The sequence below is a fragment of the Catharus ustulatus genome, chromosome 1, assembly GCF_009819885.2.
Source record: "Catharus ustulatus isolate bCatUst1 chromosome 1, bCatUst1.pri.v2, whole genome shotgun sequence".
Classification (NCBI taxonomy): domain Eukaryota; kingdom Metazoa; phylum Chordata; class Aves; order Passeriformes; family Turdidae; genus Catharus; species Catharus ustulatus.
This window is the reverse complement of record NC_046221.1, coordinates 127935466-127959016: the sequence shown is the minus strand read 5'-3', so window position 1 is coordinate 127959016 and position 23551 is coordinate 127935466.

Here is a 23551-nt window from a genome sequence, read left to right as displayed (position 1 = left end):
TTTCATCTGCTGATTAGTCATGCTTCAGCAAACCTTGCTAACCAGAGGCTAAGTTATTGATGTGTTAAAGATGTAATCGCAGAGATTCAAGACCACTGAAGAAAATTCAACGTGTTGTTTGACAGTGTCAGAATTTTGCAGTGTCTTGGTTTTTTGAACCAGCCTGTGTGCACATACTCAGCAGCATGGTCAAATCTCTTCAGTTAAGCTACAGGCAAGAAAGGCTGTGTTAGGAAGTGTTTCAAGTCCACAGACATGCTGCATTGAAGATATGAAAAGCAGGGGTAAGGAATTCCAAAATACTTCAGGGAAGTTGGAACCTCACCTCATTCAGCATAAACAAACTGAACTTCAGTGTTTCTCAACACTGCACCCAACTTTTTATGCCAAAGAGGCAACACATTTTGCATTATAGATTGTACACGTAATTAATCATCATGGCTCATGTTTCCTCAGCCTTGTCTTGTCTGAATGTTTATTTAGAAATTAACTAAGCAAACCCATCTTGTACCTTTTCATGTTCTGACCACTGCAAAACAATAATTTCTTCTTGGCCATCACTGTCTCTAAGTGATTTTACATTTAGAGAATGACATGTTCAAATACTAGAAGCAGTTTCCCATGAACTGATTGTCATTGCAAATGTTTAATGTAATATTTTGATGTGCTGTAGGTGTGCTAAGGAGAATAAGGACTCGTAGAGCTCTAGAACCTGACTCTAAAACCTAGAGGTAATGGAGGTCAAGACAAACCCACCGCCCAGTGAAGCAGCTTCCATTATGCTTTAGAAAAGGGGACATGGAAAGCCTGAAGTACCACTTACAGCCATCAGGACCAGTCTGACTCGGCTGTGATTGGCAGCTACATGACACATATTTAAGTTCATCAGAATACACTCTTGTCACAGCTACACAACTTCCTCAGGTATATGTGTATTCATGGTGATGTTTCAGTATCTTGAACTTAACAACTGTTTAAGAAATTAAACATGAGTGAGACCTGCTCTAAATCCCAACTGACTTTACAACTGGAATGTAGGGGTCTCCAAGCCATAATCCACTTAATTATTGAGCAATCACCTTTTGGGACATAAACATATATTCTGTTGTCCTACTCATAATCATCAAGCTATAATAAGAACCACTTCACTGGGGTCTTCTCCATCTTTGATGGACAATTGCAAATTAGGATGTCACAGTCAGTCTGACAAATGGCTTAGCTGGTTTTGGGTAGTGAGGAACCTGAACAGAAACATCCTGCTGAGCCTGAGCTGACTGCCTTCTGGGCTAGGCCAAGAGTCCCCAGGCTGAAGGAGATGACAGCATGGAGACCCTCACACAGAAGCTAAAGTGGGCCCTGGCCCAAATGACACAATTGCACCGGTGCAGGAGCTGGGCTGGCTCTGTGCACCACCAAAGCATCGCTGCAGGAGTCCTGAATCCACTTTGTGCTGCTCCTCTCCCACGGCCCTGTTACACAAATAGCCAAGCACTGACTGCACTACGACGCCACTTTGTCCCATTTTCAAAACTGCTGCGTGGATGAGCCCACACTTCCTCATCACTCATTCTGTTAGATGAGCTACAGGCTGCTCCAGGTTTGGGCCTTCTGTTACATAATCTTACCATTACTTATGTTTGACCTGGATCAGCACACACATATGCCTTTCCTGTCTTCTGTGATTCAATCTCAAATGCTCTTCACTGATAGACTTGGTCCTCTTTTCCATTTTCATGTAATGTGATAGAAGACACCAATGATGCTGCTTCTGCCATGTCCAGCCTTGTACTCATAGCACTCCTTTGCATCACTGTGTTTTATCCCACTGTTGACATTTCACCCATATTAAGATAGTCTTCCTTACTCTGCAGCATAAACTCATTACATGTCCTTACTGTTTAGTAAATCCATGAGCCAGACCAGAATCCCCCTTTCCTCATGGATATTAGCACAGAGCAGTATGTACAGGGTTCATGGAAGCCAGCTTTCTGCCTTCTTTCTAGCAGCTGCTTCTTCATCTGGTGTATTTCTGGACAGACAGCATCCAGTTCCAGGGCAAATACTGCTCCGCAAGGAATGTTCTTGGAATCCTCGGGCTGAGCTCAGCCTGTGAGCCCAAATCCACTGAACACATATAAATTGGTCCATTGTTAATTTGTGCTGGAAAGCCCCGCTGAGTATAGGAATATGCCAGGAACACAAATCTCTGAGATCTTCTTTTCAATTGAAATGGCTTCTTCTCACTCAATTTACCTTTCAGCTTTGTCCTGGCCTGCTAAGACTGATGACTGCTCCACATGCCATGTCAAAGATTTGCTCCATCTAGGCATAAATCATGCTTGGAAGGGGCATTGAACTCTGGACTGCAACTGGACCTGCTTCTGCAGATTGCCTGTTGCATGATGCCCTGTGGAGTCCTGTGTCAGCCACGTGTTTGGTGCTGCTATGGTAGAAAAATAAACCAAATGAGCTTACTGAGACCTTACCCCTCACTTATGGTAGAGTTCTGCTTTATCTGCAGCTGGGACAGTCTGACCTTAGGCTGCATGGCAAATAGAAAAAAAACCACAAACCCTTTCAATGCTTAGACTAAATCAAGTTTGCTCTGATTTGTGTCAGGGTCACCACTCATATTTGTTTTGTGATTGCACATTTAAGGCCAGAGTTTAAATCCTATACCTTGTGCAGCCCAAAGAGAAGACTCAAGAATTTGACTTCCCTTATGAAATACCTTCATTTCTTCACTTTTGAGGAATGATCAGTTACTGTGAGCAACTGATCAGATTAAAATGTACAAAATCACTCATAATCTGTGTATGTCAAATTCCAAGGAAATTAGGCTATTACTAGTGAAGAAAGACAGCACAGAGGAAAAGCATGTTTTCACTGTGACCTGGCAGTTCACTGACTCAGAGACAGGCTATCTGTACCAGATCTGTGAAGCAATCCAGAATATTTCAACCAGCTGGGTTGGATAATGCTGACACACATGAGACAGAGCCAATAGTTGTATCTCACAGAGGCTGTAACAGTCCTCAGTGTAACTAACAGGTGGTGTGTTGTTCCAGAGACTTAGCATGATTCCACCCCAGCTTAAGTCTAATGAAAAACAGTGTAGTTGGCATCTATATTGACTGTCCATAGACCTCTGATTTCCGTGAGTAGGTAAGTACTGATTACACAGGTAATCAGTTTGTGCAGCTCTTTCTGTGACTCTTCATCCTCATTGCAGTATCTGGAAAATCACACATGGATATGGTATGGAGTGTGTCTTGTTCCTGTAGCCCAGGCAGAATTTTCACCTGAGATGAGCGCCCAGTTCCTTCACCTCTGTTTACCAGATGTCATTGAGAACCAGGAATTCATTCTTTTAGAAAGGACACCCCATTATTCAGTTTGCAAATACTGATGTATATCCCTTTGCCAATGGCTTATTAACCCTTTATCATCTTGTTACCCAGGATGATTTTACAGATAGCCTCATAAGTTCCTGACAAGATATCTTGATAATAATATGACCAGAAAGGTAGCCATTAGGTAGCTTTCTAAGCCCTCCTTTCTTCTTCTTTCAGGTAGTTTTCTTTACAGAGGGTTAAACTGCAGCAGGAGTGGTCTTATCCTTGGCACAGGTGTCACTAGCAGTAATCAAAACCCAAACATCTTCAGATGGTACACAAATACAAGCTGAATGTTTTTGCCTCCATGTGGCCTGGAGCACAGATAGCAGCTTCTCTGTCATGGCACCTGAAAAAGCACATCTGAGGACCCTCAGGCTCAGAGAAAAATTTACCCATGTGAGACAAGCTACTTTCTCTGTTGAGTATTTGGGCATGTTCTTTGACCTCCTTATTTGTTGTTTTTTCCCCCAGAAAAGTATTAAGTTTGTCTCCAGTAGTTTCCTGATGTCTCCTATAGTCTTCCAAACCATAGTGGTGGTATGACTAATGAAGTGGATGAGCAAATTTCACATTTTCTGTCCCAGTCACTGTATCTGTATTAGTATCTCAAACTCTGCCAACCCTGAGACCTAGACCTAGCATATTCTAAGTGCATCCATACTCTTGAGATTTCTTGCCCACCAAAGCATGGGATCTAACCTATGGATCTAACCCAAGGCTTGTGCCCTCTCCTGACACAGGCAGGGAAAATTTTGGGAGAATGTTACTTAGCATTAGCCGGAAATATGCCAGGAACCCCAGCAACAATTGAGCAACATAAACACATTTTTGGTGCCTGGGAACATTTCTTGGTACTATTGTTTTATTTTTTCCATTCTATTGCTCAAAAACTTGAGAGCTTTTTAACTGCTTTCCAGTTGAATATCTCCTAGATCCAACATGCAATTACTCAAGGGTACTAATTCCTGGCCAGAAAAAGAAATCTTCCTGGAGAGCACTTTGCAGATAATCTGAGTGACAGCACAGAGATTTTTATTTGTTTTTTGGGGCATTCCCAGCAGTTGGTGATATGGCTGAATTCTGCTCATGCTTGGAAGTCTATGGGACAGGAATTCCTGGTCTTACCTCTTATTCGTATTCACGGCATCGAAATTGCCTGGCTATTGTGCAGACTTATGGAGAAGCTAGGGTGAATTATACTTGTAGTGTGAATATGTCTTTTATTTTAGGATATTCTTTCGCTGGAGAATTTCATAACAACAGGTTGGTTGTAGGGAACCTGAATCTGATGTTATGGCATCTGTATAATTTCTGCTGTAACTCATGAATTTACTAGTGAGTTTATCTCTTTCATGTTCCTTGAGAAGCAAAAGCAGCCTAAGTTATTTCAAGTGGGCATGTTGAAGCCTTGCTAGTCTAAGTGCTACAGGGTAGTATAAACCTTCTCATTCTTTGACAGTGGCAGAAGATCCTTAATGCTCATATGAATCCAGGAATGGATGGCAACAAATGTTTTGTCTGGTGCCTCTTCATCAAAGTTAGTAGAATAGCTACAAGCTAGGGTGTTTCAACCTCCTCCACTCTCATTATTGCTTACAATCAAGTGCCAGAATAATTAGTTCATTGCTGAAGAACTTTACTATGCTTTTCTTAGCAGATCTCATATCCCACACAAGGCAACAACTCACAGGTCTGAGTCCAAGTACAAGAGGGTATTCCAGCTGGGACTAGGAAAGAAAAAAATGTTGTATTAGTTGAACCCAGTTCATGTAGCCCATGTCCCCCACTAGAGTACCACCCACCAGTCCAGATGACTCTGGATTCATCTCATACACTCCCAATTGAGCCTACAGGACAGACAACACTCACAGTGTACATAAGAGTGATAAAATGCAGTTCTTATCTCCATGTCAAAGGGCCCCAGGCTGTGGATCACAAATGTAAATGAGAGCAGCTGAATGCTTTTCCATTTTTGCTTTTGTTTTTACCATGGGGTTTGAAGTGTCACATTCTGTAATATAACTTCCCTTTTCTAGTCACAAACAAATGACATCTGGCCACTTTCAATAATAAACTTGAATAGAGGGGACATTTCCTTTCAGCTTGTTGGGCCCCTTCTTAACCTTCAAATTCCAATGAGAGCTGAGGAGAAGGAAAACTTAGAAAAAAATAATCCCCTAATGATTAAGCTTTACCCATGGAGAAAAACTTTTCTTCGAGCCTCTGAGTACTGATTGCCTCACACAATCTCAAACATCCTGACACAGTTAATGCTTGAGGAGCTGTTTGCTGCTCCCACTCTTGTTCTTACATCATACAGGAAACCCTTGCAGGAAATGAAAGTTCAGGCAGCCTTCTCCTCCCTCAACACCTTGAGCTTACAAGTCTAAGACAGAAAGCATACAAGGAAGAATGAAGGTGGGGTTAGAGCACTGGAGAGGCAGGCCAGACACAGATAAATCACATACCTTGATTTTCCTGTCTGGCACAACATTCAGTTTTCTTTCTGGAGGTTCTTCTGTCAAATAAATCTGGGTTTCACTGGGCAGGAACTTTTCACTGTCTATCCCACATGGGGGCTTGTCATTCAGGGTTGTGTAGGCTGAGTCTGCTTTGTGTGTGTGTCACCTCAGTGGGCATTTTTAAAGGAATGCAAATAAATTAAATAGCTCTCTTTTTAATTAAAAGAATGGGCTCCCAGCTCTTGACGTATACCCAGTCTGAATATTCTTGTCACCACAAGGATGTGGTGAAGCCCTTTGTTTGTGTGGAAGAAGTGTCTTTTCAACCAGACTCGCCCAGCTCTTTTAAACTGGGAGCAGAGAATGGCTGAGGTTATCAAGATGAATAAAAATTAGGGAAGGCATTGGGAGCAGAGAAAATGAAAAGCTCATTTCTTCTTCTGTTCTTAGTCAACAGAAATATCAGACACATAATTTTAAAGGTTCAGGCCAAGCCACTACCAATGGTGCAACATGTAGTACAGCCAGAAGAGGCAGTTATGGGGCTGTGAATGGAGCTGCAAGGTCTCGTCCTGATGATATACAAGAGCTTCTTTCAGAGCTAATTCAGGACAAGGGAAAGATTCCCTATGGTTTTCCTATGGCACCATCCCTGCCACCACAGACAGTTAAAGGTTTTCTAGAGAAATGTTTTTTTCTCTTTCTTATGAAAACCTAATATGTAGAAACCATTTTCTGTTGAAAATATTGAAATGCTAAATGGAAATGCACCATTTGTGCCTCCAGTTCTGCCTGCCTGCCCAGCCAGCTGCCTGCTCAGCTCCCTTGTAGCTCCCTTGGCAGGTGCAGGACTTCTGTCTTGCAAAGCGCTTGTAAAAGCACCTTTTGGTTCCAAAACACTAGGAAGTGCCACAGCAAGAGTTGTCTGTTTTTGTTAAAGCAAATGTACAGCTATTGCCAAAGCAAAGCTAATGGGGACTGCAGGAGCCAGGCAGAGATTCAAACTTCTGGACTGACATCATCACAATCTGAAACAAGAAAATTTATTAAAAAAAAAAGGTATGACACTTTCCCACGAACTCACAGAACAGCAGAAAGCCCTCCAGGTTTCTGTGGAATACAAAGTTTTCTTGTGAGTCTCCTACCAAAGGGCACTGGCAGGCCACCCCAGCCCAGGTGGGTTCACCAGTGCATGACTGCTTCTTCTCAGGATGCAACAGGCTGTGCCCTTGTGGAGCACAGCATCACCCAGATCTCTTCAAATGCACCGCTTCCTTTGGAGGCAAGTTGCATTTCCCCAGACACTCCCTGGGAGCACATTTCCCTGCAGGAAAATGCAGGTGAACCTCCTGTGGTGCACAAAGGAAATGCCCTGCATCTATGCTGTCATGTCTGACAGACGTGGCCAGCTTTTATCATTTTGCTGCACGTGGCCCTTGGGGCTGTACAAGTCTCCAAGGCTCTCCTGATCTGTAGGGTGGAACTCTCTAAAGCAATTGGGAATGGACAGTGTTGCTGTGCAGCCTGCAAGATTTTGGAATATTACCTGGTAACACATGACAGGAAAAATCAACCAGGGAGGTGTGGCTCCCCAGCTGCCCTTGTTTACAAGGTTTGTGTCTTGGCATGTCACCAACACCCTGCCGAAGAGCAGCCTCTGTACCAGCCTTGCTGTGAGAGTATACACACATATTTTGGAAATGAGAAAATAGCTCTAATATCCATGACCATCTACAGAAGGGTTCACCATGGGAGTAAGCAACAGGGCTGGTTAGCCTACTGCCATTGTGAGGCTCACAAAATCTGACTGCAAATCCCACAAATCTGAGAATTAAACTATTATCATAAGACTGGTCTCTTCCTCTGTGCCTTTGGAGGCTGATCCTCCACAGCCTGTGCTTCTCACAACTTCTCCTGCTGCAAGGCTTCGAGGAGAAAGAGTATGAGATGAGTCACAACATGTGGCCACACTGTTCTGTGGTGATGCAAAGGAAAACATAGCAGTGCTGGTTAGAGACAGCCAACTCTAACCCCTGTCTCTGCCTGAGGACACAGAAACTCAGGCCATGCCAATGAACATGGGTGGCTGACTTCAGAGCAGTTATATTTCTTCCCACCTCGCATTCAGAGGGGATGCTCTGAGAGTCAGTTTAGCCTTCTAGTCCATGAGAAGTTCACCCTCAGTTTACATTTTCCAATATTTTCTTGGTGACTAACAGTGTTAGTGAACTCTGAGTAGAACAATCTTTCTGCTGCTGGGTGACCAGCTTGTTTTGCAGGTCCCAGCCTCATCTCTGGCTCTCCCTGCCAGCAGCCTGTTATCCAAACACTTCCTTTGTCCCTGAAACCCTGTGGTCCAGTGCTTTACAGGCTGTCCTACATCTTCCTGACCTGCTACAAAATCTCTTTCCAAAAGCTATCATTCATCAGTTTGCTCCTGATGAGAGTCGTTGATCAAAGCAAAAATGTGGCTCCTTGTCCTTGCCACTATCAGAGAATCCCACAAGGCGTATCTGATGCGAGCACCCATGTTCCCAGCAGCCAGGCAAATTGTAATCATGACTAGATGCACAGTGCCCCCAGAAAAGGGGCTTGGCTGGGGCTAGACAGCTATCTGGGGCCCCTATGGGGTGAAAACACTGACTGTGCATGGAGAGAGAAGGAACACAAAGCTCACCATGGCATTTCTGGACCCTCTGCAAAGGGCCCAGAGCAGAGTGCATGTGGGCACACATTCAGAGCTCCCTCCCATCCACTTACAGCAGGAATGTGGCCTGGCTTGGAAAATCACAGTGCAACTACATTGCCTGACTGACACAGAAAAGTTTCTGTGTTTATGGAAAAATGACCAAAAACAAGGCCTGAGTGGATTCTTTCATAATCAAGATCATTTTCTCTCCCACAAGCAGGAAAGCAGAGGGGCATTGCAAGAGAGGGAGATTTTGTTAAGCGGATTAACATATTAACTAAAAATAAAGATTGGACATATTTGGAATTCTAAGATAATCTTGCTTTTCTGGTGACAATAGAAAAAACTCAAGCCTCTCTCCTCTGCTTTCTGTAGTGCTCCAATTCATTCTAGCCTGTTAATGTGTGAGTTTATCTATACTGTATATAAAAAAGGTATGTCTATGGCTAGAGCACCTGCTGACATTTGGGTACACATGATCTAGTGATTGGCATATTTTGATTCATCAACCCAGTGCTGAATACAATACCAGATTTGTTTTGAAATAAAAAATTGTTCTTTTTTGATTTAATTACTTCAAATGTTTTCCCCATATAGCATCTCCTTTTCATTTTGTCTATCAAAACTCATGAGCCTGATCAGGGAATGGATTTTTTAAAACCCCTTCTAGCCTCCACTTAGCCAAACCTCCCTGCCCTTCCAACAGCACTCTTGGTGCTGTGTTTGAGTCCATAGCAGTCTTAGCAGGGGAGACATCCCTTGGGGATAAAGGTGTCCCGGCTGAGGCTGTGTTGTTTTGCTTGGCCAGTTCCAGCCCTGGAGGAGATTAATTTCAGCTGTCTTGGGTACCTGTTTATGCTGTGTCCTCCGTGGTGTTCACCATATGATGTGCAGGCACACTCAGGCTTTTGTCTTTTTCACAATCATAGATCCTCCTTGGCTTTTTTTGCTGCAAATACATGTTTGACTAAGCAAGTGGATACATGGACCTCCAGCTTCTCCATGCTTCTTAGTGTGTTCCCCTCCCTCACATCAACAGAACAGTCTCACTGGAGGCTGGAGGATCCCCGCAGGAGATTGGCCTGGGGGATTATCTATGGCATCCTTTTAGGAGAGTGCCCAGAAAGCCAACAGCTCCACAGGGTGGAGGGGACTCAGTGCCTCCACTGCCTGTGTTATCTCCAGCTTGTGTAAATGAAGGTAACTGGTTTATTTTCCAATCTGTCAGCCCCGAGGGGAGCCTTTTGGTGCACACAACCACTGCAGACTTGGTGACCGATTTTACCACTGCAGTTCAAAGTTGTGGGGATTTCAGTCCCTTCTCCCCCAATCCAGTAGAAATCACAAGATCCCCCTTGGGGGATTATTTTGGCTACCCACCAGTGGCACAGCCAGGGTGCAGTGTGTCTGCTGGCCAGCAAACAACCACTTACCTTCCTGTTGGGGCAGGTCTATCCTATGGCTCCAATCCACCCTATTCTCCTGCAGCTTAAAACATTTTCTTCTTTCAATCTGCATGGACAGCTGAAATCTCTCAAGAATTAATGAAAAATAAATGCCATAGCAATCTTCCCTAGGAACCCTCCAATGGGTTTATATGCATATGTGTGTGTGTTTATGTATACACACATGCACACACACAGACTGCACCATTTCAGCAGGGGACTTTCTATTTTAACATTCTTCTCGGGCTAACACTTGCAGTTTAATACCAGATATCACTGTGAGACATAATGAGGGTCATTAAATGTATTTATTAGCTTATTAAAGTGAACTGCCTCCACTGTTGCAGCTGGCCTGTGTTTTATAGAAACCCCAGCAAATCCCCAAAGTCACACAACAGGAGCCCAACACACTTTAGCTGATGACAGAGTAAATATCAAATTTACTAGGGCTAGCAAGTGGCAAACACAGTTCTGGTATGTTATTTGAAAACCTGCCATGAGGCATAATACGTAATTCTCAGCTCATAAGGGTAGAGTTGATTTGGAAGGAAATATGAGAAGAATTTGATAGGATTTAGTAATATTTTCAGGGATACAGTTTAATTATAAGCAGTCAGGAAGCTCTTAGATACTAACTCAAATAACCATTAAAGGCAGAGGAAAAACCCTCAGCTGGCTATATGTGGATTATCTAATGTGGATTTTAGTCATAACATATGAGATATATACACCTGAAGTGTCCATATCATTAACAAAGTCTATGTGGAAAATAAGTTTATATTTTGAGTTAAGTTCAGGAAGAAACAAAAAGACCCAGTGGGTGCTGATTGTCTAAACAAAGTGTACCATGGAGTGCCCAGGTAAATGCATTTATGCTTTTTCACTAGGCAACCATTGTTTCTCACAGTAGTCTGTGAAGGAGCTTTTTTTCTGATTTTTATGACAAGAATGTTTCTTCTTTCACGCTGGGGTCCTCAACCCTCATTTCAAACACTCAAGAGAACTGCAATAGCAGGGTGCTCTCAGTGACTCAAGCACAGATGGAGGCAAGTATGATGCCAGTGCAGGATGGGGTTCTGCTGCTCAGCACCTTCTCCCAGGACCTTGTTTGGGGGAAAACCCTGCTGAGGAGCCCAGCTGCAATGAAGCCCCTCACCGTGGGGATGGGCAGGAAGCTCTACCCCAGCAGAGTTTAGTCTCCCAGCCCCACAGATTCAGCAAAGGTTGGGATCCTGAAATTGCACTGGGACAGTGCTGCCCTTTAACCCTCACTTTCAGGCAGTCCTGCATATGTGAAGATGATGGCAAAGGCTGCGACTCTCTCAGACATTTCTTGAGCTGTTCCTCTAGGGCAAAGACAGCAAACCAGAGAGATAGATAGATAGATAGATAGATAGATAGATAGATAGATAGATAGATAGACAGACAGACAGACAGATGGATGCATGCAGTATCAGTAGATGCAGAATCAGCCACACTTTTGGCTGGAGATGGCTCCAGAGAAATCAGAAAGGGATTAATCACAAGGAATGAGACTTAGTTTTTAAAAGCTCCTCTTATCCAAACAGCCCTCTCAAATCTGGTCGGGAATAGTCTCCCAGGACACTGGATGAGCAATGAAGCCAGGTGAAGACAGAAGAGCTGCTCAGCCACTGTGAGATATCTGTGACTAAGAATGATGACCACTGTCTGCCTTAATAAAAAAAAAAATAATCTTGTTTTCTTTTTCACTCCCATTACAAGGAACTCACGAATGGGTTTGCATCATTTTCCATAAAACAGAAGGAAAACCCCTGCTGAGGTATTTTTACTCTCACTCTATCTCACTGTCCTGCTCTAACACCCACAGTTCTCCTGAAGATACAGTCACTGCTTATTCAAAGTTCAAGTGTAGGGGGACCCTGAGCTGTTCTGCCAAAAGCTTTCCCCTTCCCCCTCCACCCCCGCCTGAATCACTGGCAGCAAACATAATGGCAAAGGGTGTCACATTCTTCTTACCGTAATTCTGTAAAGCAGACTGGGATATTTTCCGAGATTTCTTGTACAGCTGGATGCAAGCAACTCTGTGTGTGTGTACATGTGCGCACACCCAAGTGCCAGTAAATTATCTTAAACTCACATGTTTGGAAAATTACTGGCTGATTTGGCTGTTTTCTCATAACTAAGTGTGTGTATTCAAATTATAATTGAAGATTTACGTCTTCAGGCTTTATTCTTCCAAGCTCTTTGTTAAATTTCATATACGAATAACACGAAAGCGTATCCCAGATAGCCGAAAGGCATGAATTGTAAGTGCCCACACCTCTACACACACATTTTTATAATGGTTTAGGTTGACATGAGCCAGGAAATTCAGAGTTTGGTCTCACATGGTCTTAATTCATACCTTTGAACGCACAAAATCTTCTCCCTACAGGGTTATATTTTAAAAATAGCCAGTGGGACTTAACCCCAAATTTCTGTGCGACTGTGATTACATTGGCTCTTTCTTTTTCAGCTTTATCTTTTACAGAGGTTCTTGCTCATTTTTCAGAAAGATAACATTTAGAAAGAGTGATTGGGAAAATATTAATTAGTTTTCTATAAGACCAATGTTATTTTTGAGGTGCTGGGGTATTTTTTCATTTTAATATATCTTAAGCATGCATATATTTTATATGTTCTTATCAACATAGCGAAAGATACTGTAATTAAGTGATCCAAGGACTCTACAGTTAAGAAATGCCAGAATAAATTTCTTGCACAAATCTGTTCACTTTTCTTGCACTTATGTCCAAGGAGATGGCTTCCACTTAGGGTCAATGCACATTCACTCTGACACTTGCCCTTATCAGATCCCTCTGCCCTCTGTGTCTTCCTGGGTCGCTGTCACCTTGGCCAGTCAAGGCCAGTCATCCAAAGTGCTCATCACATCCCAGCCTCTCATCCCTCTTACCCTGTTTCCCCATGTGTCTCCTAAGCTCCTGACCCACAAAAGCCAGAGTAATCTCCCAGCTCTCCTCTCAAAGCGTGGCTCTCACTGAAAACTGGCACATCAGGGAGGAGAGAAATTGGATGTAGATCAGGTGATTATTTTTCACATACACAAATACAGCATTTATCAACAAGTCTCCCACACACTTCACCTGCTGCCTGCCCAAGGCAGTAGAGGATACAACTAATTCCAGTTTGCTGATGAAGGCAAAGGAAGGATGTAGGAGCTAAAGACAGGAGATGAGAGTTGAAAGCCAACCCACATTAGTTTGAGCTGAGCAGCCTGGACACAGGACAACCTATGACCACACAGACCTGACTGTTTATCTGCTGCTGCAGACAGCAATTCGTCAGGGACTTGTGTACATCTGGTTGCCTGAGCTGCTCTCCATTTGTAAACTGGAAGATCTCTAGTCTTACAAAGGAAAAGGCTTACAGGTCTGGAGGGCCTGAAGGGTTTCTTCTACCCATCCACTTTTTTCCATGGGCATAAATATGTCCCATCCCAGCTTTCTTTGAATGTTCATTTGGCCCTTAGGCCAAAAACAGAAAGAAGAAAATGGGGTCCCTGACAAAGTGTATGTCTTTCTTCTAGGAAACAAACCTGAAATGTTCTGACTGAAGAAGGAAGCATTAGCCAAAGCTATGCCACCCCTGTCTGCAAAAGGACCTTTCCCACCACATAACTCCTCAGAGTTTCCCTTAGCTGAAGCTGAACCAGAAGAGAATGAGACAGCATGGACTGGACCATGGTTCCACAGCTGAAAGTTCTGGGATTTGCCTGGAAAGCAGCTGAATTCTGGTTGCTTATTCAATATTTTCATTTTTAATTCAGTGACAAGGCAGTTTAAAAAATGCATTTCCAGACATCCCAAAAAGAGGCTGCAGTGTCATACCACTTCCTATGTTGCCTGGGTGGTTCCAGCCTTGCTAAATTTGTCCAGACATGTGATTCTGAGAAGAGCCTGGGGAGAGGCAGTATCCCAAATGGAGCACTGGCTGACAGCAATGTGAAACAGGGAGCAAAAGGACTGTCACCTGCAGCTTGAGACCTCCAGAGAAAGGATAGTTTCTGAATTCCTTTGTAAGTAAACAGGATTGTCTCAGAGAGACAGCTGACTCCACCTTCTGTTTCCTATGCAGCACCTGCAGCTCCACATATTTGGCCAAAGTTTGGGTCAAAAAAAGGGTAACAGTAATATAATCAAAGTAATGTAATGGATTTAAGTCCATGAATGATTTCTAAACAGCCCAAGGTCTTTTGGACTGTGGACTGTTGGGATTTCGGAACTAAAACTTGTCAGTCTTTTCCAAAAATGCTAGCAGGCATTTAGGATATGGAGTTTACCATCAATGACAACTTAACTAACACTATGTTCCCAGTGAGCTAGAAAGGCTTTCATTCACATGGAGACATTTCCAGTGCCCTCAACATTTGTGGTTTAGGGCTTCAGTTCTGGTTCTATCCCTCTACCCCATTTCCCACTGGGGAGAACAGGACAAAGAGTGCTGGACACCACAGTCCTGGCATTGCCCACTATACAGCTGATCATAAAGAGCATGTAAGATTCTCATCCTGGAAAAAAAAATCTCTGAATCATATCCTGAGTATCCCTAAACTCTGTATCATCTTACTTATTTTTTCCAGTCTCCTCAGATGCATTTTTATTCCCAGCTTTATTCACAGCATCTTCCACAGCTCTGCTGGTTTACCTGCATTGAGTAGTTCCTTCGTTTACATCTCTCAATACAGATCTTGTCTGTGGCTGAAAGGATGTCCCTCCACCCCCTCCCAAGCCTACATATTCTCATAAATCTTTGAAAAACCCTGTTGATAAAGAGCAGCTTGTTGGTTGTTCTCACTGCCTTGGCAGGTAAACCAGCCCGGAGGAACAAGGAGTTCTCTACCCTCATGCCAGTGGAGGTACAGCCTCCCTTCCACTGTTGCCAGCAGTCTCCAAGAGTACAGAATAACAAAAAAAGTACCCCTAAAGAGCCAAGGAAATGTGACACTGTCTAAATTCAGGTAAAAGGTTTTTTTACACTAGCTGCTTTGTGTGGTCGGGAATACTGATGGGGTAAGGAAGGAGTGAAAGCTGTTTTCTTGCCTTTCAGCAGAGGCAGCATCAACTGACTGGGTTTAATATAGTGTCACTTTTGGGAGATGTATGGAAAACTGCTATGAGCAGTAGTAAACTGCTTGTCACTGGGTGAATTTTCCACAGAGTAAGCCATGGGGTCTGGATGCAGACTGGGGGTGCTGAAAGAGAGGAGGAAAAGATGAGAGCTGTGGCACGTGTGTGTCCATAACCAAAACTCCTCACTACAAAGCCCAAACTAGAAGCTGTACCATTTCAAACAGAGGAAACCCTAGAAAATACAGTCATAAGCAACTGCTCTGTGAGGAAATAACAGATTTAAGACCTAAAAGATATTTTTCATTCTTTACTTCTAGCCCACTCAAGTTTCAGTTGTTTCAAAGGACTTTCTTAAAAGAAGAAGAAGAAAAAAAAAAGCAAAAAAAAAGCCTGACCAGCAATTTGAGCTTATGCTTTGTGTAACAGTCTCTAGCTTGAACTCGTGAAAGTATTTTGCTTTATCTTTGATTCAAGACACAGGCTGCTCAGTTCACAAACACATGTCAGATCCTACAAGTTAACTCATGGTTTGCTCCTGCAACCCAGAGAGATAGCTGAGGGATCCACCTCACTGATCTATTTTTATTATCCTGTTTTTTTGTTTATTTCCCAGTAGAAGATCTTTTTCAAACTCATTGATGGACTTTTTAGGTATTAGCTACTGAGATGCTGAATGCACAGGTGCTCTGAAAAACATGAAGCATTGGGTTACAGAATAACTGATGTGATCTTTTGACTTTTGCATCTGATTGTTTAAAAAAAAAATAAAAGAAGGAAAAGGTTTCAAATTACTATATTTCATTAGAGCTTTTCATCCAGCAAAGAGGCCAGATGAGCTTCTTAATTCTACATTTCATTTTGGGACCTTATGTGTAATATCAAACAGAGTAAGTGAATTGCATCAATCCCCAATTCAGCACATGTAGACCCTTGTCGCTGAAGTTTCCCAGTCAATCTATCCTCTTCCCCCTACTCCTGACATAAATAAAGTCAGGAGTGGAAGATTCCCTTCAAGGAAATTTATCTCTTTGACAGTCAAACAGGTGGTGAAGTTAATGCAAATCCTCAAGAGAACTTGGTTGGTAAGAAGGGCTCTGCAATAACTAACCACAATGATTTACAAGGGACTAAATTGCCAGATTAGGCCTTGATAATTTTTCAACTCTTGACTTCATTATTACCTTGTGGATCTGGATCTTACATCACCTCTAGGAATGCCTGGGATCAAATTAAAGTGGAAACACCTGGTTGAAAGTCAGTTCAAAATACAGATTTAAGAACTAGGGGGGTATTTGTTTGCTGGATCTGCTTTTCATGCATTGTAGACAGCTATAAAATTCTGTTTCTCTGTGTCCAAGCTTTGTTTTCAAATGCCAGCTTGTTTTTTGTGTATGTTTGCTAATAATCGCTGCTCTTTGTAAGCACACTCACCACTTAGAGATCTACAGATCTGTCATGTGAAGCATATTTAGAAGTTAAATGGAGTGTTCAAGTGAGTCAAACTACAAATTCAGACTTAGATTGGTTTGAAAATCTGTGGTTTGACCTAACACAGCATGACTGCCTAAGGAAGAAGGCAGTAGTCATGATGCAAGGATTTGCACCACAAAAGAAAAAAAAAAAAGAAAAAAAAAAATGTTGCAGTACTTAAGATAAAATGCAAATTTTTTTTTAAAGTAATGTGTGAGAACAAGTAACAATTTTTGCCAGGAATCTGTGGCTGGAACAAACCAGTGGAACACTCAAAGGAACAGCAGACAGTGATTTAATGTACAGTACTGCTACCACACAGCTCTGTTTGAGGACAGTCTCCTACTATGCTTTTCTTCCCTCTGCATCTTAGCTGTCCTTCACCAGCTCTCCTGCCCAGCTGGGGAGCTGTAGCCAGCACTCATGGCTGGGTTTCCATGAATCAGGAACTTCAGCACTGGCACAGGAGAGGCAAAGCTATACAACACTACAGCAGTAGGAACCCTGCACAGGACACCAGGTGGGAAGTCAACAATTTATCTAATCCAGACAGCTGCCAGGCCACTTAATATTTACAGAGTAGAAGAGAAATCCTTTCAGTTAGTTCTGCTGCTGGCACACAAGCAATGGCTGCTTCATCAGAGAATGTGATCAGCACCAGTGAGTCCTGCTGGTTTTAATGGGACCCTACCTGGACAGCTTCAAATGCCAGTTCTGGCCTAACAACCTTGATGGGTGAAAGCAGTTCAACCATGTTTCCTATGTGGAAAGACTTAATTTGATCTGGAACCATTCCTTTAGGGTATCACCTCACATGGCTGATAGCACAGCTGGGCACGACATGCCATTCAGAGACCAGGGTACTGGTGAAGCTGGGAAGGATTTTTTGCCAAGTTTCAGCAACTAATGCATTGCTTGGTCCTCTTTAAGGGGTGAGATTCTCCCACATGTGGTGCCTTTCTGTTTGATAAAGATGTATGTGCTGCAGGCTCCTGCCTGGGAAGGAGTCAAATGTTCTTGACAGAAAATGACTGCCCATGGGCACTGAGGATTCCTACAGACATTTGCTCTTTGCCTATACCCTCATGTTTGACTTTTCCAGGACTGAAGATGCTTTCATAGGGCTCTAGGTGGGCTGGGCAGCACAGAGGCTTGAGGGGCAACTTCTCCAGCTTAGAAGACCGGGCCCAAAAAATCATCTCCATGCATGGACCAGACTGCAAGTGGTAATTCCTTGTCCTGCTTTGTTGAGGGCATTGAAACTTCCCAGTGTAGGCTGGGAGAGAAGCAAAAGATGATGGTAAATTACTTCCCCTTTCCCCTTGTGAAAACTACCTGACAGATGGGGAGCTCTCACACTGCCCAGGCGATTGGGTTCCTGCTCCCCTGGGACCAGACCTGGCAGCCCCAGCAGGAAGAGGAGGCCAGGATGCAGCACCTCGGCAGGTGAGAAAGCTCAGAATCCTGACCATGACACTGGAATTGTCTTCAGGGAGTGAGACTCGAGGAAAAGCTCCAGACAGTGACAGAGCAGGAAGTTACAGCAGCTGTAGGAGCTGTGGTTAATGAATTTCCCAGTGGGGCTTTAGCTTTTGCTCTGCCCTGCTCCCTCTGGCCCAGAGTGCCGTATTAGTTTCTCCGCTTCCCAGCCGTCCCAGTCCCACAAGCTGTTTCGTGTAAGAATTTTCAAGGCAGCAGATTGTGTTATGAGTCCCCAGTGAGAGCACAATTTTAGGTCCGTTTCCAAATATTTAGTAACAAAGGCTTGGCTTCCCAAGGTGAATCCCAGGAATACTGACAGGATCTCCACATCTGATCATTCAAGCATCAGGGGAAGGGAAAAAAAATTTAAAATGCAGATATTTTTTTTTAGAAAACAAGAAACTTGGGTCCCACAAGCTCAAGGGTTGCAGAATTTCATGTGCAATTCTGTCCCTTCAGTAAAAAGGGGTTACCTTGGCTGACCTGAACTGCTCTTATTAGATGCTCTAGGTCTTCAGAGGAGAACCTCCACCGGAAACTGAAAATATTTATAATACCAAAAAGACAGAGAAAGGTAAAAGCTGCTTGTTGGAGACTTTGGGAACACTTACCTCCAAGTCTATTGTAGCCACTAATTTCAGTTAAAAGTCAGCATCTCTTCCAGGTATGAAGAACTTGGAGACAATTCTCTTCTGGTCCCTGTCCCCATCTCAGTCCCAACCCCAACTTGGCCTGAACAGTGGCTTGGTAAAAGTTACTATTGCTCCCTTCAAGCAAAGGAGAAATTAATTATTTCCTTGAGAAAACACCATCTACCAACAGCTGTGGCTCAGAAGTGCTCTGCCTATAAGTAAGGATTCCATATTAAAATATAGTTAAAATTATTTTTTAAAACACTCCCAAAGTTTATAAACTCTTCATAGGCCTGTTGTTATTTAGTTTGTTATCCCATCTAGTAAGAACAATTACACATCTTCTAATTGCTTCATTTGTTCTAGTTTGCTACACAAAATAAAAATGTAAGAGACTGAATGATTGCTTGAACAACCTGGATTTTCAGAATCACTCTAATATTCTGCCAACATTCCCAGGTCAGTTCTGGGACTAATGGAGTGCCTTATTTTGCACATGCTAATAGATGATGTATTACATGAGTCACATGTTAGTTTTAAATGTCAAAAATTTTAAGAACTGAAGAAGTGATCACTTCTGTAATTCAAAAATAAAATACAGAAGACAATTGTTTAAATTATCTTTGTTTAGAGTCACTGCAAGCAGACAAAAGCTGGCATTTTTTATCAGATTGTTTGGATTGTGAATACAAGAGATGAGGAAATCCACATGTCAATACTTCTGTTCTAGTTTATGATGTCTCCAATGGAAGCCTTGGTCCCATCTGCCTCATGCTTATTTCCCACCATGGTGAGGACTTGCTGGACAAGAAGCTGGCAACCCTCAGCTTTTCAAACACTGCAGTTCACAGGCAAGCCCTGGGAAAGCAGAGGTCTTGAGGGGACACTGGACCCTTGGAGCTTTATCTGCATGAGGGCTCTCACTGCTGCTACCGTAGTGAAGAGCTAGTGGTGAGACCTCTGAAGACACCAATAAAATGAAGAGCACTGTCACTAGCTAAAATTGGAGATATTTAGGAGACCTTAACTGCACCCTCTGCTCCAATCCTGCTGTTGGCATACAGCTCCGTACCTTACATGCTGAAGGTTTAACTAGGCAGAAGCTCTCTTTTAAAACAGTGCAGAGGTCAGTATTCCTGGCTCACAGGATGGCAGGAAAACCTAACATCCTCAATCACTGTGGGATGCTTCTGTCTTCCCATTAACTACCGATCTATGTAGAGACCTAACATATATTGAGTACCATTTGTTCTAAACATGGATCCAAATGCACTTGTCTGTTAAGAAAGTAGAACAAGTTTAAGCTAACTTTGCTTATCTGTATCTTAAGTGGTTACATCCGAATGAAAGTTTGTAATTATCTTCTAAGGGCTTGTTTAGATGAGACTGTTGATGGAAATGGGAGAATGACAGGCATTCCAAAGCCTTGGCTTGTCCCAAGTCCCAGAGCACAGAACTTCATACTTCAGAGTATCCTTCTTGTTTAAGTTGGGCTGAAACAGTTTGTGCTTATTGCAAGACATAAAGGTAAGCGCGCACACACACAGACACACACACACACATGCACACTGATGGGCAGCTATTTCAGAATAACTCTAGTGCAGGGCTGTGTGCAGAAGAGCCCTGGTGGATGAGCTCAGGGCTGGGGCTGCCTGCAGCTGCGATGCAAAGGGAGGGCTGGATGTCAGCACGAGCAGACACTGCACGCACACACCCTGCAACAGGAGCTGCCACAGCGGGTACAAAGGGGAGATCCCCAGAGCCATCTTAGCACCCCATTCTTCCTCTCCCACTATGAACCTGTCCCTGGATACAGCTACTAGCTTTCCAAATGCTTCAGCACTAGCTATTCCCCATATCTTACTGCCACAGCAGCTTTTATTGGTAATTGGATTAGGGGAGAAAAGCTCCAGTCATCCAGTGCCATAGGCATTGGCCCAGGCACATTGTTTGCCAAAATGTTTTCAGTCAGAATAGATAGCATTTTAAAAGCAGTTTGGTCAGCCTGTACAGACAGGGATGTGTTTAAAGGTTTGATTTTTTTCCAAATACATTGTGGCTCCTTAGCTAAGTGCTACAATTTCCCTGCTTAGGAAGAGGGAACCAAACATCCTGCCAATTTAACTTCGGCACAAACACACAAACACTTGATCCTGACTTCTGAACATTCATCATTTAGCCGAAAAGTTTTTTTTTTTTAATTTTGTGGAAGAAATTAATTGTTTGTGTATTGTCAGCACTAAGCAGATAGATAAGTATGTAAGCTGGAATGTTATTTTAAATATTTGGGTTGTCTACTTAAGCTATGTTTAAATAAAGTTACTATTAATTTCTTCATTTCACTGAAGCCATTATCAAGCCACACTTTCTGTCACTAGCTATATCAGCATTTAATGGTCAGGGAAAAAACATGGCAGGCTAATTAGAATACCAGGAGGTTGGGGTTTCTGTAACTACATTTTTAACTTCGTTGGGTACTGTCCCTAGGCTCCCCAGCCTTTTTTTGCAATGTGTGTGACTAAACACCTGGGATTTAGGCTTAGGAGCTTCAGAACAAAGTAACACTTCAATAGGCCTACATCAACCATTCTGTCTGATCTGCTGTTTCAGGGACTGTTGGAAGACATCTAACAGTCTCATCTCTGTGATAGTTTTATTTCCTGTTTGTGGCCTGTGAAGTTGGCTACAATGGAAAACTGAGCAGAGCTCCAAAGCCTCTGTACTTAGAAAACCTGGGTTTTAATGGAAAGAAACAAACTCCTGAGGTTAAATACTTACCCAATTACCATTTGTATTATGATTATCTCCTTTTGTTGAACAGAGGACTTATCTACCCAGAGACACAAGAAAAACTAGGAATCAAGTTCAGAGATTAGGTTAATGATCTTACGTGCATCAAATTCTTCAGCAGGCACACACTTTAAGAACCATAGTGGCCCACAATTTACTCCTTTATGTGCATTCACTGCATGGCTCTGATCCCTTCTGAATTTTCCCAAGTTGCATCTGAAGACAAGACTCAGAAGGATTTGTTTGTACACAAGAGTTAGGACAGATAATGATGGTGTTTGAACATTAGGAATAATGGCTGATGATGAATTATTTATTCATTACGAAGCTAAAGGGTATTGTTCCTGATTAGCTCACCTCACTTGGGTCTTCTGCACAAGTCCTTATGATGCAAGGTAAATATACATTTATTGTGTGTTACCAATTCTGCATACACAGACAGACCTAACCAGGGGGAAGAACAATTTATACTACAATGGGCATCCAGCTTAGATGCTCCAAGCTGCAACTACATTAACACATAGAATACAAAAAAACCTACAAGCACATGATACAGGAAACTACTAACACCAAAAGCAAAGATACTTGAAGCCTAAACTTGTCTATCTTGTTCCAGTGACTGAGTGGATATACCAAGTTTAGAGATCTGGCAACCCAAGATTCTTTTTAAAGACTAGGAAATAGAGGAGAAGCCCAAGAAACCTCCTGTAGATGAACCAGTGATGTAAGCTGACCTACTCACTGAGAAGTAGAGTGCTACAGAATGATCTTCAAACACTCTGTTTACATGGCTATAAGCTTAGCACTATCAAAATAGGAGCTTTCTGAGAAAACTGTCATCAGCTGCATATCCCATTAGGCTGTTACAGTAAGACAAGAAGTACCAAGAGGTGCACCCACATCAGCTCATTTGGGTTTAACAGTAAACTTCCATAGCATTGTCCTACAGAATGAAGGAAAATGTTTCTACGTTAAGCTACTAGTCTAAAATATTAAATTAGAGCTTTTACCTGAGCTACTTAAACTAGGCTGGCTTTATGTGAATTAGCACAGTCTATCCATTGCAGCACTGAAGAGACACAATTCTCATAGTTCCTGATTGTAGTGCTATAGGAAATTCTCACTATCACATGGTATTCACAGCAGTTTAGGATAATATAAACAAGAGATACCCCAATTCCCATTCCATCCTGCCACAAATCTCTTCCTGATTCATAGGAATTACTCATGCAACTGGGAAGTCATCCAATCAACAGAAAACCTTGGAGAGGTGAGATTGACTTCTTCACATTAATTTTTGTTTTTTTAAGGTGTGACTAGAGGCAACAGGAGTTTTGGGATTGTTTCCAAAATAACTCACACATATCAGAAAAACTAACAAAAATTCTTTTAGAGGCTTAAATTGAATTTAGGCTCAGGCTCCCACTCTGCAAGACAAGCACTATACAGCCTCAGAGATCCTCCCCTCAAGCAAATCTCATCTACTAGACCTACAAGACATCTGGTATTCCCTTTCTCTATGCGTATCAGTGACTTTTGAATAGAAGCTGAAAAGAGAATGAGTTTTAGAAACATGCTCACAGAGTACAACAGCCACAAGCCACCCTCCAGCCACACAGCTGAAGAACTGAGAGAAAAGGTAGGAAATTTAGAGAAACCAGGATGATCACACATTCAATAACAAAGTAAAATTCTGCAAGCCTTGAAACTTGCTTTTTAAGTAAGCACTGTCAATTGGCAGAATGCTTTATAGAGCACCTTGGTATTGCTGGTCAACTTATTTTTCCTTTTCTGTCAGGCTAGTAAGTGTCAAGTATCAATATATCAAACTTTAAAAGCTGCTTTTTGTCTGACACAACAGCAAAGATGGAGATATCTTAGAAAACAAAAGTGCAATACAATGATGCTATGCAATTGAATTAAATTTGTTGCACTTGCTTTTAGTAACTTTGCTGTAAGAACAGGGAGGTAATTTGGCCCAGGGGAAATCTTCTAATGACTTTTTCAAAAGAGCATGGAATTTGGAGTAAGGGTTAATGTAAACATTTTCTTCTACTTTCAATTAGTTTCTA